Here is a 14,087-nt window from a genome sequence, read left to right as displayed (position 1 = left end):
GATGCTGTCAGTGGCCCGAAAAATTGTGGGCCACTTTTGACATTCAGCCACTGCATGCCAAAGACTTGAGCCCCAGCAAACACTCCTGAACCTGCCCTGCCATCACCTGAAGCAAGAGGTGGTAACGAGGTGAAATTCAACACTATATGTGCTTCAGAGGATGGAGAAGCAGCAAAAGGCCATTCAAGCCTATGACTCCACCTATGATATAGGCAAAGGAGTGGGAATGCACCTGATGCAAATGCAGTGGAGAATGATTTCTGTGTTGTGCAAGGTTCTCCAACCCTTCGAACTTGCCACACGTGAAGTCAGTTCAGACAAAACCAGCTTGAGTCAGGTCGTTCCCCTCATCAGGCTTTTGCAGAAGCAGCTGGAGAAATTGAAGGAGGAGCTAAGACAGAGCGATTCTGCTAAGTTTGTGGGACTTGTGGATGTAGCCCTTCATTCGCTTTGCCAGGATTCAAGGGTTGTCATCTGTTGATATCAAAGCACTACAAGAGTTCTGTTTGACCAGTTGGAATCTGATTTCTTACCAAATCAGACACCTGTTGATATTTATAATAAATTAAATAGGTTAAAATGTAGAGAGATAGATTTGATACTGCATGGTCAAACTCTCTCAGCGTATTTTAAGGCAAAACATATACAGAGAGGTTTTAGGATTAATAATATCCCTACTATAGGACGAAGGAGCCCAAACTTCTGTAGCTGATGGTGTGGTATACTTAATAAGTGCTCTCTAGACCTTATTTTGCTGGTAATAGAGGAGGTAGGCAGTGAATTAAAGAAAGTTAGGGAGGAGATAAATCCATTTGAGAAAGACTTCACCCCTGCATTAATAGTTGATAAGACCAAAGGCTGGTTAAAAAAAACTACAGGTTCAGGTAGATAAATATAGGACAGATATCTCATTTAAGTGTAAAAAATTAGAAACTGTGGAGCAAGATTACAAAAGTACCACCGTCTACAGGTGTCTATCTGGGGATGGATCCTCTAGACAGGGTTTTTCTGGTCCACGTTTCAGGAGACAACAAATTCTGCGTCTAGGTCAGAGAGTTGTGATACACATCCCCCATCAGGGAATTTTTTAGGGGTGGCCACAAGGTCCCAAATGGGGGAAAGCCCAAAAGGCCGCTCCCGAGGAGGGCGGCCCGCAAAAAAGGCCAGAAAAGAAGCCAAAAAGGAAAAACAAGGAACTGATCTTTAACCTCTTAAGCCACCAGTTGATGATGGCAGAAAGTTCACTGCTTAGTAGAGGTCTAAGTTTTATACCCACTTGAAAGTTTGATGCCTTTGTTTGCTCAGTTGAACACTACAAGTTAGGTAGGAAATTGAGACTCAAAGAGTTCTTTAACATTTCTGACACCAGCAGTTCTGTACAGGCTATAGAGGTTTTTAAGAAACCTGGTAAATTTGATCCCCTTTTGAGTAATCCTAGCATAAAAACATTCCTTAGGATAGTAAACAATGATGTTTTGAAAGAAAATGGAAACACTTCCACTAAATTTGATAATCTAAGCAGCCCTTTAAGAATAGCTTTGAGAACACTTCATGATGATCAGTCAATTGTAATAAGAAAAGAAGATAAGGGCGAATCAGTGGTTCTACAGGATATGGTGAAATAAGAAGGCAATTTAATGATGATTTAGCATACACTGTGCTAAGGATTCAAAAGGAAGTTGACCATCTGATCGATCTTGCATGCACTAGTGGCTGGATCGATGAGATACTGGCCAGATTCCTTAAAGCAGAATACCCGCAGTGCCCACTGTTTTATACCTTGCCAAAGATACACAAGTCACTAACCAATCTGCCAGGTGTCCAACCATTTCTGCCAGAGGATCAGTATTGCAGCCTCTTGCTCCGCTGGTAGACTTTTACTTACAACCCTGTGTAGTAGTGATTGACAGTTATGTCAGAGACACTGGGGATTTTCTCAGGGGCATTGGGACCCTTAATGATTTACCAGGTGATTGTTTCTTGGCAACTATGGATGTAAGTTCACTCTATACCATCATCCCACATGTGGACGGTATAGAATTGGTAAAGCAATCACTTGTGAAAGGTCCTTATACAGGCTCACCAATTGAGTTTTTAATCACTTTGCTTGAAAAAGTATTACTACTGAATCATTTTGTTAACGGTGATGAATACTTTATGCAGGTGTCAGGGACATCCATGGGTTTGAACCTGGCACCTGCATATGCTAATATCTATATGAAGAAACAATCAAATATATACGTTTCCCCTTACCACTCAGTGGTAGGGGAAATAATCTCAGGCGCTGACCTCTCTTAGTGAGATGCTATATTTATTATTCACCTCTGAGACAGCTGCTGCTCCAAGTGGCCACCTAACCCCTTAAAATATACTGAAATACCTGAACCATTTTAGAGCACTGCTGTCCCAGAATAGAATAAATTAAAACAATACTTTATATAATACAATTTTATTTTACATACATTACACACGGCCGGTGTTGCACAATTCACTAACACATCTATAAGATAATTTTTGCAGTTCTCATAAACAACATAATCACTGTAATACTTAATATTAAATATTAAAACTACAACTAATTCTGTCTATGTTACTCAAACTGTAACAATTGTTACTAATCTCCACGGTACAGTGTAACAATATTCAAAAGACACTTTAATAGCTTTATGTATCAATGATCTGCCTGAATGAATGAAAGTGTCCGTGTATCACTAAGATACACTCCCTGTCCACAATGAATGTTCCAATAATTAATCCAATCATCAGTCAGTAAATCGTTCAGATGTTATTTGGGACTTAATACAATCGTCACAACGGTATGATGATTTCTGACCTTAAATTATTAGATCCTGCAGAGATATAGTATGATCACACATGCTGCGCTTACATAAGCAAATGGTCCCCAGGTGAGTGATCCAAAGTGTGGCATGGGTGATTTGCGGTGAGCTCTCACATTTATCTCACCCGCTCCAGCTGAGCAGTGATAGTGAGAAGTCTCCTTCGTTCCACTGGATAGCAGCTCCCTCTGGCAGACCTGATGCATGATGACACAGCAACCCCGGGCATCTCTATCTCCTCTTTACGCGTTTTTCCACCTTAAATGATCAGCATGTTCCTCACAAGAACAACAATCTCTCCTCAGACTCAATTTTAAATAGACGGGGAAAGCCCATTTTACTCCCGCCACTCAATTACGCATTATATACCCTCCTGTGCTCTCCATTTGTGTCTCACTGACCAGATATGGACTTCATAGAGTCTAGAATTACTTCTCTTTCTATTGATAAACACCTAATACAGTACATTCACATTAATACATAAATCTATAAATAGATTTAAACATAGAATCTCACCGAGATATCAATAATAATAATAATAATAATAATAATAAATACAGTATATATATATATATATATAAAATATTTTCTTTTTATATATAAAACACCATATAAATAAATAATCATCATAATACAACAAAATAAATTAAATTGAATACATCTAGATCAGGCAGAATGTCGCCGAGACCATCCATACTGGTGTCTCTTAATAAACAAATATATCCCTCTAAATCTATGTAGAAGAAGCAGAATATAATATATTAATATCCCAACATGGATCCATATATCTCTACATATATTGATAACCATTCTCCATTGGGGGACCAGAAAAACTAATATTAATAATCTTTGCACATAATGAGACTCTCAAATATTATTTAATTCAACCATATCATTTAACCCCTGCAGATGAAGTGTGCATAGGTGAAAAATCCAATACGCCTCCCTCTTGCATAATAAATTAAAACGACCCCCCCCCCTCTTTGTCACTCTAATAAATTCAATGGCCATCATCCTAATATTTTCCAACACGCCTTTATTACAATTTGCTATGTGAAAGGATAAACAATGCATTTCCAATTTATTGCATATATTCCTTTTATGCTCCATCAGTCGGATGTGCAACTTTCATGTAGTGCGGCCGACATACTGCATGCCGCACCCACACTCCAGAAGATAAATGACAAAAAACTTAAACCACAATTCATGAAATCCTTTAAAGGGAACTTCTCTTTAGTCACAAAGAATGTAATGTCCGTTTCTCTTCTCATACTAAAAATACATGTGCAACACTTAATGTTCCCACACTTATGGAATCCCTTGGGTCTATCTGGCCACCAAGACCCCTTCTCACTTCCTTCATTCAGTTTACTCTCGAAATGACTTGGTGCCAACCTACATTTCAAATTATCAGACTTACGAAATTTGACTCTGTCACTGATCACTTTTTGTCCTTCCAACAGATCATCCATTCTTAATATCACACTATTCTACTTAATGATGCTCCGAATTTCTTTGGCATATGCATTATACTTAGTCACAAAATTGACTGTTCAATTTCCATATTCCCCTCTCTCTTGGGGTACACTATACTTAATTAAATCCATCCTATTCATCTTCCTAACTTCTTCATATGCTTTCTTAATGACCTCTGATGGATATCATTGTTCCTGAAATGACTCCCACAATCTCTCAGCATGTACTACAAAACTCCCCTCATCTGAACAGTTTCTTTTCATCCGAATAAACTGTCCCTTGGGGATATTGTCTCTCCATTTCTGGAGATGACTACTCCCATAATTAAAAAAATTATTTTGATCCACTCCTTTAATGTGGATGTGTATATTCAAAACATTCTCATTAATTTCTACAGCTATGTCAAAATATGAAATTTTCTCTCCATGATAAACATGTGTGGACTTAAAACCAAATTTATTATTGTTAAGCTCATTTAGAAAAACTAACAATGATGACTCACTCCCACCCCACACAAAAATAAGTCGTAAATAAAGTGACAGTATAAGACCAGATCCGCCCGCAGTCCGCCCCCCCACACGTGCTGCTCCTCAAACAGCCCCATGTATATATTCATGAAACTGGGGGCGAATTTTCTCCCCACCGCCGTCCCGCGCAATTGTAAAAAATATTCCAAATTAAATACAAAATAGTTGTAATGTAAAATAAATTCAATTGCCTCTAATATAAAGTCACATAATTCTCCAGATATGGAATCATCCATTCGCAAAAAATGCCCCACTGCCTCCACTCCTAAATCTTGGGGTATATTCAAGTACAGTGACTCAACGTCCATTGTACACCTTCTAATATGTTCAAAAACTGAGTTGTATCCCTTATATACAACCTTAAACCTTTAACATATTTTTGCAAAAAAGAATCTACATAATGTGAAAGATTACTAGTTAAAGAACCCACTGCTGAAATGATGGGCCTACCAGGGGGAGAAACTAATGTTTTATGTATCTTGGGCAGAAAGTAATATGTGAGCACCACTGGGTGAATTGTAAACAAAAAAATAAATGTTTCTCTGGAGATTGTTCCTAGGACATTAGCTCTATTCAACATAACTTTTAGTTTATTCTGAAATACTGCAGCAGGATTAATGTCAAGCCTTCTATACAATTCACCATCTCTTAATTGCCTATGGGCATCTTTGAGGTAGTCCTCCCTGTCCATGAGGACCACCCCCACCCCACCCTTATCAGCTGATTTGATCACCAAATCATTATTAGTACTGAGAGACTTAATGGCTAGCCTTTCACATCGAGACAGATTGTCCTTATAAGTACAATTTTCCACTTTCAGACACAATTCCCTGAAATCCTTCTGGGTGGTCTTGTAGAATCTTTCCACATAGGGTCCCCTATACTGAAGAAGATAGTAGTCCGATTTCCTCCTAAATTTAAATCTACAATTGATGTCATATATTGGCTCTTCTTTTGCCCCTACTAGCTCCATATCCTCCTCAGTATACAGAGATTCCAATATGAACAGTGCTACCCTGTCATCCTGATCTAATATGATGGGTCTTTCCAAAGAATCTCTATTCCTAAGTGTTTTTGTGGCAAAATAACGCTTCGTACTTAATGTTCGAGTATATTTATTTAAATCTACAAACAAGTTAAACATGTTTGGTTTAGATACAGGAGCATAATTTAAACCCTTGGATACGAGTTTCATTTCATCCTCATTTATTTTTGAAGACAGGTTGAAAATGCCCCTGGATTTTACTTTAGTCTTGAATTTTTTTCTATGTTTCCTTCCACCTCCTCTACATCCTCTGTGTCTCTTTCTCTCCCTCTTTTCATTAGGCCTTTTTTCTGACCTGCTCTCTTATGAGTCTCTGATGTAGTCCTAAAAAACCCTGGCTGAATGTAAGAGACCCCTCGTTGACTTCACTATATTTATTACACCTGTCTACATTTCTCCATCTTGTCCACTTGGGTGTTTCCTGAAACCGTGCTTCCTCATTTTCCAAAGTTTCATATCTGTTCCTATTTTCGAAAACTTGTCATTGCTGATACTGTCTCCTGAGACCTGGACTATCTTCCCCTTGCAATGATCTTCTAAATACACCATATCCATAATTCCTATTAAAAGATCTGTGAGTGTCTCTCTCAAGTCTTCTATTTTTCAATATTGTTTATGAGAACTGCAGGAATGATCTTATAGATGTGTTAGTGAATTGTGCAATACCGTCTGTGTGTAATGTATGTAAAATAAAATTTTATTATATAAAGTATTGTTTTAATTGATTCTATTCTGGGACAGCAGTGCTCTAAATAGGTTCAGGTATTTCATAATATCTATATGGACCATTATGAAAGAAAGTATATCACAGCTAAGTATGGGCAAGCCATTTACTGTCAATTGGTTTTAGATGGAAAGCAAGCAGTCAGATTTCTGGCTGCAATAAAGCCCGAACCAGAAGTTAGTGTACGATTGTAGTCACATGGTACCAGGTGGAACATACATGGTGGGACTTCCGCTGTAAGGTAGAACGCAACCCGGAAGTCTGTTGACCGTGATTAGGTGATTGTAAGTTTTTAATATCAATGGAGAGCGACGTGGGTGGTGCTGGAACTGTGGGTCCTGTAACTTGCCTTGTTGCTGATATCCAGTGGCTCATAAGTGTTTTTGATGTGGTTTAAGAGGGTTTTTTTTCTAATTCTGGTTGCGATTGGCAACACTATATATATATATATATATATATATATATATATATATAGAAACAAAAAGTTCAGCACTCACCAAAATGAGCTCACTTATCCTCACAACATCAATGAATAAATGAATAAATGATGGGGGTTTAGTTAGTGAATTGGCCAATGCACGGAAGCCTGCATACCGCTCGCCAAGGTACCCCACCTTCATGCAGGTCCTACACTATCACAAAATCATAAAAATTAAAACCTGGCAACTGTATCACATAATATAACTGCAAATATGCCCACTTGGTGTAAGGTGTACCTGCCATGAACTGCATGGCTTTTAAAAGGTACACTAGTCACCTGACACTGGTTGATAAATTACTAAAGGGCAGCTGACACAGGTTTAAGATAATTGGGGTGCATGAACAAAGTTTGTAGCCACAGTTAATGAGTTAACCAAGGATTAACCCTGAAATATACCAGCAAATAGAAATTGATGTTGTGAGGATAAGTGAGCTCATTTAGGTGAGTGCTGAACTTTTTGTTTCTATATTTTTGAGTAGGTGGCCATGGGCTACATGCACCCCACCCTATTAGTGGCGAGTGCGGATACTGCACCCCGCTTATGGGGTGGCGAGTGCTGTGGTTTTCTATTTACTGGTATATATATATATATATATATATCCATAGTGGCAAGAATCACATTAACTGACTACTTTATTATTTCCATCTCTTTAAAATATTAAAACAGCAGCACAACATTCCAAGTTTAGCTAATCACAAATAGTGCAGAATCCAAATGGCTCCTTACATAACCCCTGCTTCCCAACCTATCACCTGGCCACTTGCTTGCAGGAGGAGCAATGACCTGCTGAACAAACACATTTTTAAAGGTAGCAGATAAGTTGTATTGATTAGCCCATCTGTTGCTTAAAACAGACTCAGCTAAAATCCAGATTGGATACCATCTTTCCTGTTACTGCTACTCCAATCCTGCAAAAGCCTGCCATTCCACATTAACATCATGTGGAATCATTCTGTCCCTGCCACACTTCTTCCCTCTTTAGCTTCAACCACTCTAGTGAAACTATGAACTTACCAAAGGGCAGACTCTATGTGTGGTCTCACCTGCTTTTTCTGCCTTTTGTGGGTGGATCCCTCCAGCCCCACACAGAATCAGTAGCTCACGATCACCAACTCTGGTGATACTGTCACTATACGTGTATATAAATTTCTATATATAATTACATCAGGGTATTTCGCACTACCTGTTCAAGTGTCTTATTCGATTTAGTTGTACACCAATGATAGTGTTTTGTATGCATGAATCTTTCATGTTTAATGTTGTACAGTCTTGTAGTCTGCTACCATTCTAACTATAAGTAATACATTTAATCTTTATAATCTAAAATAAAATGTGATGTAATCTGAAGCAATATCTTGATGTTGCGTGTTTTAATTTATAAGTGAAGTGTTTTATATATATTATATATTAAAGGTAATAAAGTTACAAAATAGTCCTGGCACACCTGTGTCTGAGTCACCACTGCCCTGTCACCCTCCACAAACTGTCCCATACTATCAATCACTTTACTAATAAATCTTCCCTATGTCTGCTGTCGCAAAAACCATCATGTCATATGTACAGTGTGATTTACAACACATACACAGTGAAAAAAAATCACTCAATTTCATACAACATCATCATCATCATCATCACATCCATTTCTGAACCAGGCCCACTGTGAGAAACTCATGTGCGCGCACACACACACACACACACACACACACACACACACACACACACACACCTTCATCATTAATGACATCCAGTTTGGTACTGCAATATTCTATTTTGTAAATGAGTTCCAATTTAGAGCATACAGTTTAATAAAATAAGTTAAAAAAAAATGTAAGTAAAATAACATTTAATTGTAAAGTTGGATAGAAAATGGAAAATATGAAAACAGAAACAGAAAAGAAAATATATTCAGACATATGGAACGGGCTGCATACTTGTTAATTCTATGACAACTGAAGACAAAAACAAGGTAAAAAAGACACTGCCTGCTGTTCTATTTTGACATAGTGATACAAAATGTGATTGCAGATTATGACTGCAGATTGCACCTTTAGGCTGAGAATGCTGACAGCAGTGCAGCAGCAATAACAGTGACAAGTCTAATTTGTGCACATAGAAGTGTTGTGTAGTAACTGCCAGAGATCACATGAGCTGCTGAGGATGCACACAGAAACATCCATTCATTACACATGAATAAAATAAATGGCAGTCTAAAAGCTGCAGTAACCACACACATATACACACACACACACACACACACATACACACACACGCTTGCTTGTAATTGAGTTTAATTAGCTAAAAATGTTGTACCTTGCCATCACCTGCTGTCTAGTGAAAATTGTTTTTTAATGGCGGCAGAGTTTGTGCTTAGTAGTGCTGCTGTACAAGAATGGTGGTATTGCACTGTGAGGAATGGTGGGGCTTTGGGGTCATTCTGAGTTGATCAGTCGCTTGCAGTTTTTAGCAGTCGTGCAAACGCTATACCGCCGCCCACTTGGAGTGTATTTTAGCTTAGCAGAAGTGCGAACGGTTGTATCGCAGAGTGCCTGCTAAAAAATGTTGTGTAGTTTCAGAGTAGCTCAAAACCTACTCAGTGCTTGCGATCACTTCAGACTATTCAGTTCTGTGTTTGACGTCACACACCCGCCCAGCGTTCGCCCAGCCACGCCTGCGTTTTCTCTGGCATTCCTGTGTTTTTCCGAACATTCCCTGAAAACGGTCAGTTGCCACCCAGAAATGCCCACTTCATCTCAATCACTCTGCGGCAACCAGTGCGACTGAAATGCATCGCTAGACCCTGTGTAAAACTGCATCGTTCGTTGTGCCCATACGTCACGTGTGCGCATTGCGCCGAATATGCATGCGCAGAACTGCCGTTTTTTTAGCCTGATCGCTGCACTGCGAACAAATGCAGCTAGCGATCAACTCGGAATGACGCCCTATGTATGCCACGGTGGGGATCAGTACTATAATGTGGACAGGGTGGGGTAATGTAGTAATGTAGAAGGACTTTGGAGTATTAATGCTGATATGAGGGGTATTGCAGTAATGTGGGTGTGGTGCAACTGATTGCTGGAATGTGGAGCATGGAGAGTGTTGCTGTTATGTAGCCATATTTTTTAATGTGTGTTTGTGAGGTCAATATAATGTTTTGATGTGATGGGAGAAGCTACCAATTTTATGTTGGTGTAATCAGAAAGATATGCTTATATTCTACATGAATGCTATTGATTTGATTTTGGGACTGGATGGAGTTTGCTTTCCAGGAGATGTAGATATAAAAAAAAATTAGATAGATATAGTAGATAATTAGATAGATATAACAATATTAGAGTATAATAAAAGCTGAAAGAACTTGTAGGAATTATCTGCCAAATATTCCAATCAAAGTAAGACTGTCTTGTGTACTCAGGACTTTCTCTGGACTATAGGGACAGTCATTGCAGGGGCATTTTTAAAGAGGATGGGGCCTTCCATTGCGAGTCCCCTCCTCTCTTGCAGCAAGTAGACACTGACATAATTCCAGAGTCTTCTTCACATGTCTCCGGGAACATGGTGCCCGCACCTTGTTCCCAGGGACATATCCAGTGTGCATGCGCATATCACTCGGAAATGGCAGCGGCAGTCATTTTCCAAGTGATTTTTGTCCGTACTGCAGGGTAGCTGCTGCCGCTGGACTCCGGAGGTGTAAGTATAATATATGGGTGCAGTGTGTGCAGTGTGGGCACCCCTGGACCAAGGGGCCCCTGTGCATCGCACACACTGCACCCATTATAGAAACACCAATGAGTCAGGGAGTACGTTTTTCTTCACAATACTGCATTATGCTGAAGGGGAAGTCATATAAATCAGTGGCCCACTTACTGTTGATATGACTTTACTAAAAAATTAGCCCCACCTACTACATGTGGGGGGTAATTCTGAGTTGATCGCAGCAGCAAGTTTGTTAGCTATTGGGCAAAACCATGTGCACTGCAGGGGGGGCAGATATAACATTTGCAGAGAAAGTTAGATTTGGGTGGGTTATTTTGTTTCTGTGCAGGGTAAGTACTGGCTGCTTTATTTTTACACTGCAATTTAGATTTCAGTTTGAATACACCCCACCCAAATCTAACTCTCTCTGCAGATGTTACATCTGCTCTACCTGCAGTACACATGGTTTTGCCCAACTGCTAACAAAATTGCTGCTGCGATCAACTCAGAATTAGGCCCGTGACCACTTCCCCATTATTTTCCAGAACCACTCTGAATTGCCAATCAATTCATACCCAAGGAGGTAGTGAGTTGTTCAATTTCTAATTCGTTATTTGATTAATTGCTATAAAGAAAGCAAATGGTTTAAACTGGTGAAAGTTTTACATGGACTACAGTTTGCTGTGGTGTTACTGTGATTCAGAAGCAGGAATGAACTGGGGACTCCATCCGGACCTGGCATACGTGCGCGCGCGCAAGAGAAAGGGTGCGTGCGCGCTGAGTAAGTGGCACGCGGACCCTGCAAATGGGGGCGTGTCGCGAGTCAGGGGGCGTGGACTCATGGCACATCCCCCATATTGCTTAGCAAAGGGGCATGCCTGGCAGCAGCAGCAGGGGGACAAAACAGAAAGCCGGGAGCAAGCGCTGAGCACAGCCTTCCTGGCTCTCTGTGGACCGAAGCGGACCACCAGCCCATTGGCCCTTCTGGCATTTGCCAGAAGTGCCAGATTGCCAGAACGGCCCTGATCGGAAGTATTCAGTCAATACAGGGGTGTTAAGCGAGTAAACCAAAATATGCCTTTTATTGAAGTATTGGATTTTCATTTAAATTGTTGCTTAAAAATGTTAAGGTTGTAGGAAAGAGAAAGAGTAAGGGTAAAAAGTTGCCAAAAAAGGACTGACATATGCACCGTGTCAATTGGTTGGACTAAGGAAATGTAATATTTATGACTCTCATCTTTGGGCTACGATAGAGATGACCCTTTGCAATATGCTGGCTTGCAGGATGGTATTTCAGAGGAATGTTTAGTATTTAAGGGGAAAAAAGGGAAAATATTCTGGGCAGTGCAGAAGCATACAGTATGACTGTCCATGGCTGGAGCATACAATGTGACAAATGACAAATTTAATCATATGAAACAAGTTATGCTGCAGAGACTTCAGGAGCGCTTGGAGGAAAACAAATACCTGAAAAAGAAAAGTGTGGCTTAAAGCAATAGCATGATATATAGACAAAGATGCAGACTAAATATTGAAACATTGCAGAGTGAACTTTATTTAATAAAAAGGTCATATAAGCAAGATACAGAAGCAGCTGTCACTGTTTGTAAGGAGGCAGCCATACAACTGAATGTGAAACAGCAAAAGCGGCCTTCCTGAAAAGAAAGCAGGATAGTAAATGGATTGCAGCAAAGAGCTGTAAAAATTGTGTTTTGAACCATAAACTTGTGGTTCAGAAATAGCTTCAAACATGAAGAGAATGTATAAAGGGACTCTAGAGTGAAATAAAGTGCATATGGTAGGACATTGTACTGTGTGTCAGACTCTGAATCATTGCAAATGAGAGTTGTATAGTGTGAATTAGAGAAAAATCATATGACCACAAAGCATAGGGAATGTAAACAAATTGTTTCAAAGTTAAAGTAACTGGCAATAAATGCGGAGAGATAAAAATGTTGATGGAGTCTAATGGGGAATTATAAAGTATCAAAAAGCAATTGTGTGATGAGATGGAGGTCTTCCAATATGCTGATAAATAAACAGTGCGAATGTGTGGAGCCCAATGGCTTGAACAGAATCCTTCACAAGTTGTTGATAACCTTTATGAGCTGCAGTTGCAGTCACAACAGGTACAGATGTGCCATGATACATTGTTGCTCAAGTCACTGCAAATAGCCCTACTTGTCAAGTCTGTTCCTGGGTGTCTCGGCCGCACCTAGCATCTTTCTCACTCAAAATGTGTATCTTATTCACATAAATATTAAACTGGAAGTTTTAAAACAATTTTGCTAGATTACATTGATCAATTTGAAGTGCGACTTTTGTGTATCTCTTTGTGACTGAGTCTGAATCTGACAAAACAGTGCTATAATGCAACAGCTGTTGCTTTTTCTCATGGCAAGTTCCATTATGCTTCATCTGCAACTTTGTATGTGTTTTAAACTAATTCCTGTGTGGTGATAGTTACAGACCAGCATCTCTAGTACCCTGTGAGTGGTGCTTTGCTGCATCTGTGATGCAGATAAAATGCTAAAATGAAAGAAAATATCTCTTCTGTAGTTGACCATTAGGGGAAAGTCTACCAATCTCTGGAGACTGAGCTTAATTAGCGTGACAATTTAAAGAAGTTTATACTAGAGTGCAAAATGGCAACTCCCAGGGAATTATGTTGGCCAACAGGTCTAAATCTGACCCCAAGAATAAAGTTATTTAACAGCATATTCAGTATTTGCAGGTGATTCTGAAAATACAGGTATGTTGTCAGTTACAGTTTCCAAAATCAAAGTCCCAATGAAAAGTAGAATGATACAGACTGTACTGGTAGTATAGAAAGTGCAGAATGCTGCATGATAACTTCAACTGAAATAATGATTGTAAACAAGTCTCCCTCCAGTCCAGCTTGACAAAATACTGTTCTAGACCTGCAATTAGGCAAAGTAGTTATGCTTAGAGAGTTACCAAGCTCCTAAAGTACAGCACAGAAATGTTGATATGTGGGAGAGAACACTGAATTGTCTTGCAGATGCCTCCCTGGGTTCTTGCAATCTCAGAGTTTGTATTCCAGATTTAACTCTGCATGGTTAAGAGATATGTGGTAAATTATAATGCTTACTATTTGTGTTAAATGTAATAACTCCTCTTACAGCTAGTAGGTTCCAGGGTGTAACTGCGTTCGAATCATACAGTCTGACACAGCAAAGCATCTGTTCTGTCAGTCAGGCTAGAGTTGGAGAGTAGCTAATGGTGCCCACACTGTGTAAGTATTGCATGCTATTTGATCTTTTTAGTTTAAATAGCATTGCA

The sequence above is a fragment of the Pseudophryne corroboree genome, chromosome 5 (genome assembly GCF_028390025.1).
Source record: "Pseudophryne corroboree isolate aPseCor3 chromosome 5, aPseCor3.hap2, whole genome shotgun sequence".
Classification (NCBI taxonomy): domain Eukaryota; kingdom Metazoa; phylum Chordata; class Amphibia; order Anura; family Myobatrachidae; genus Pseudophryne; species Pseudophryne corroboree.
The sequence above is the reverse complement of the archived record's forward strand: the minus strand, read 5'-3'. Positions refer to the sequence as shown.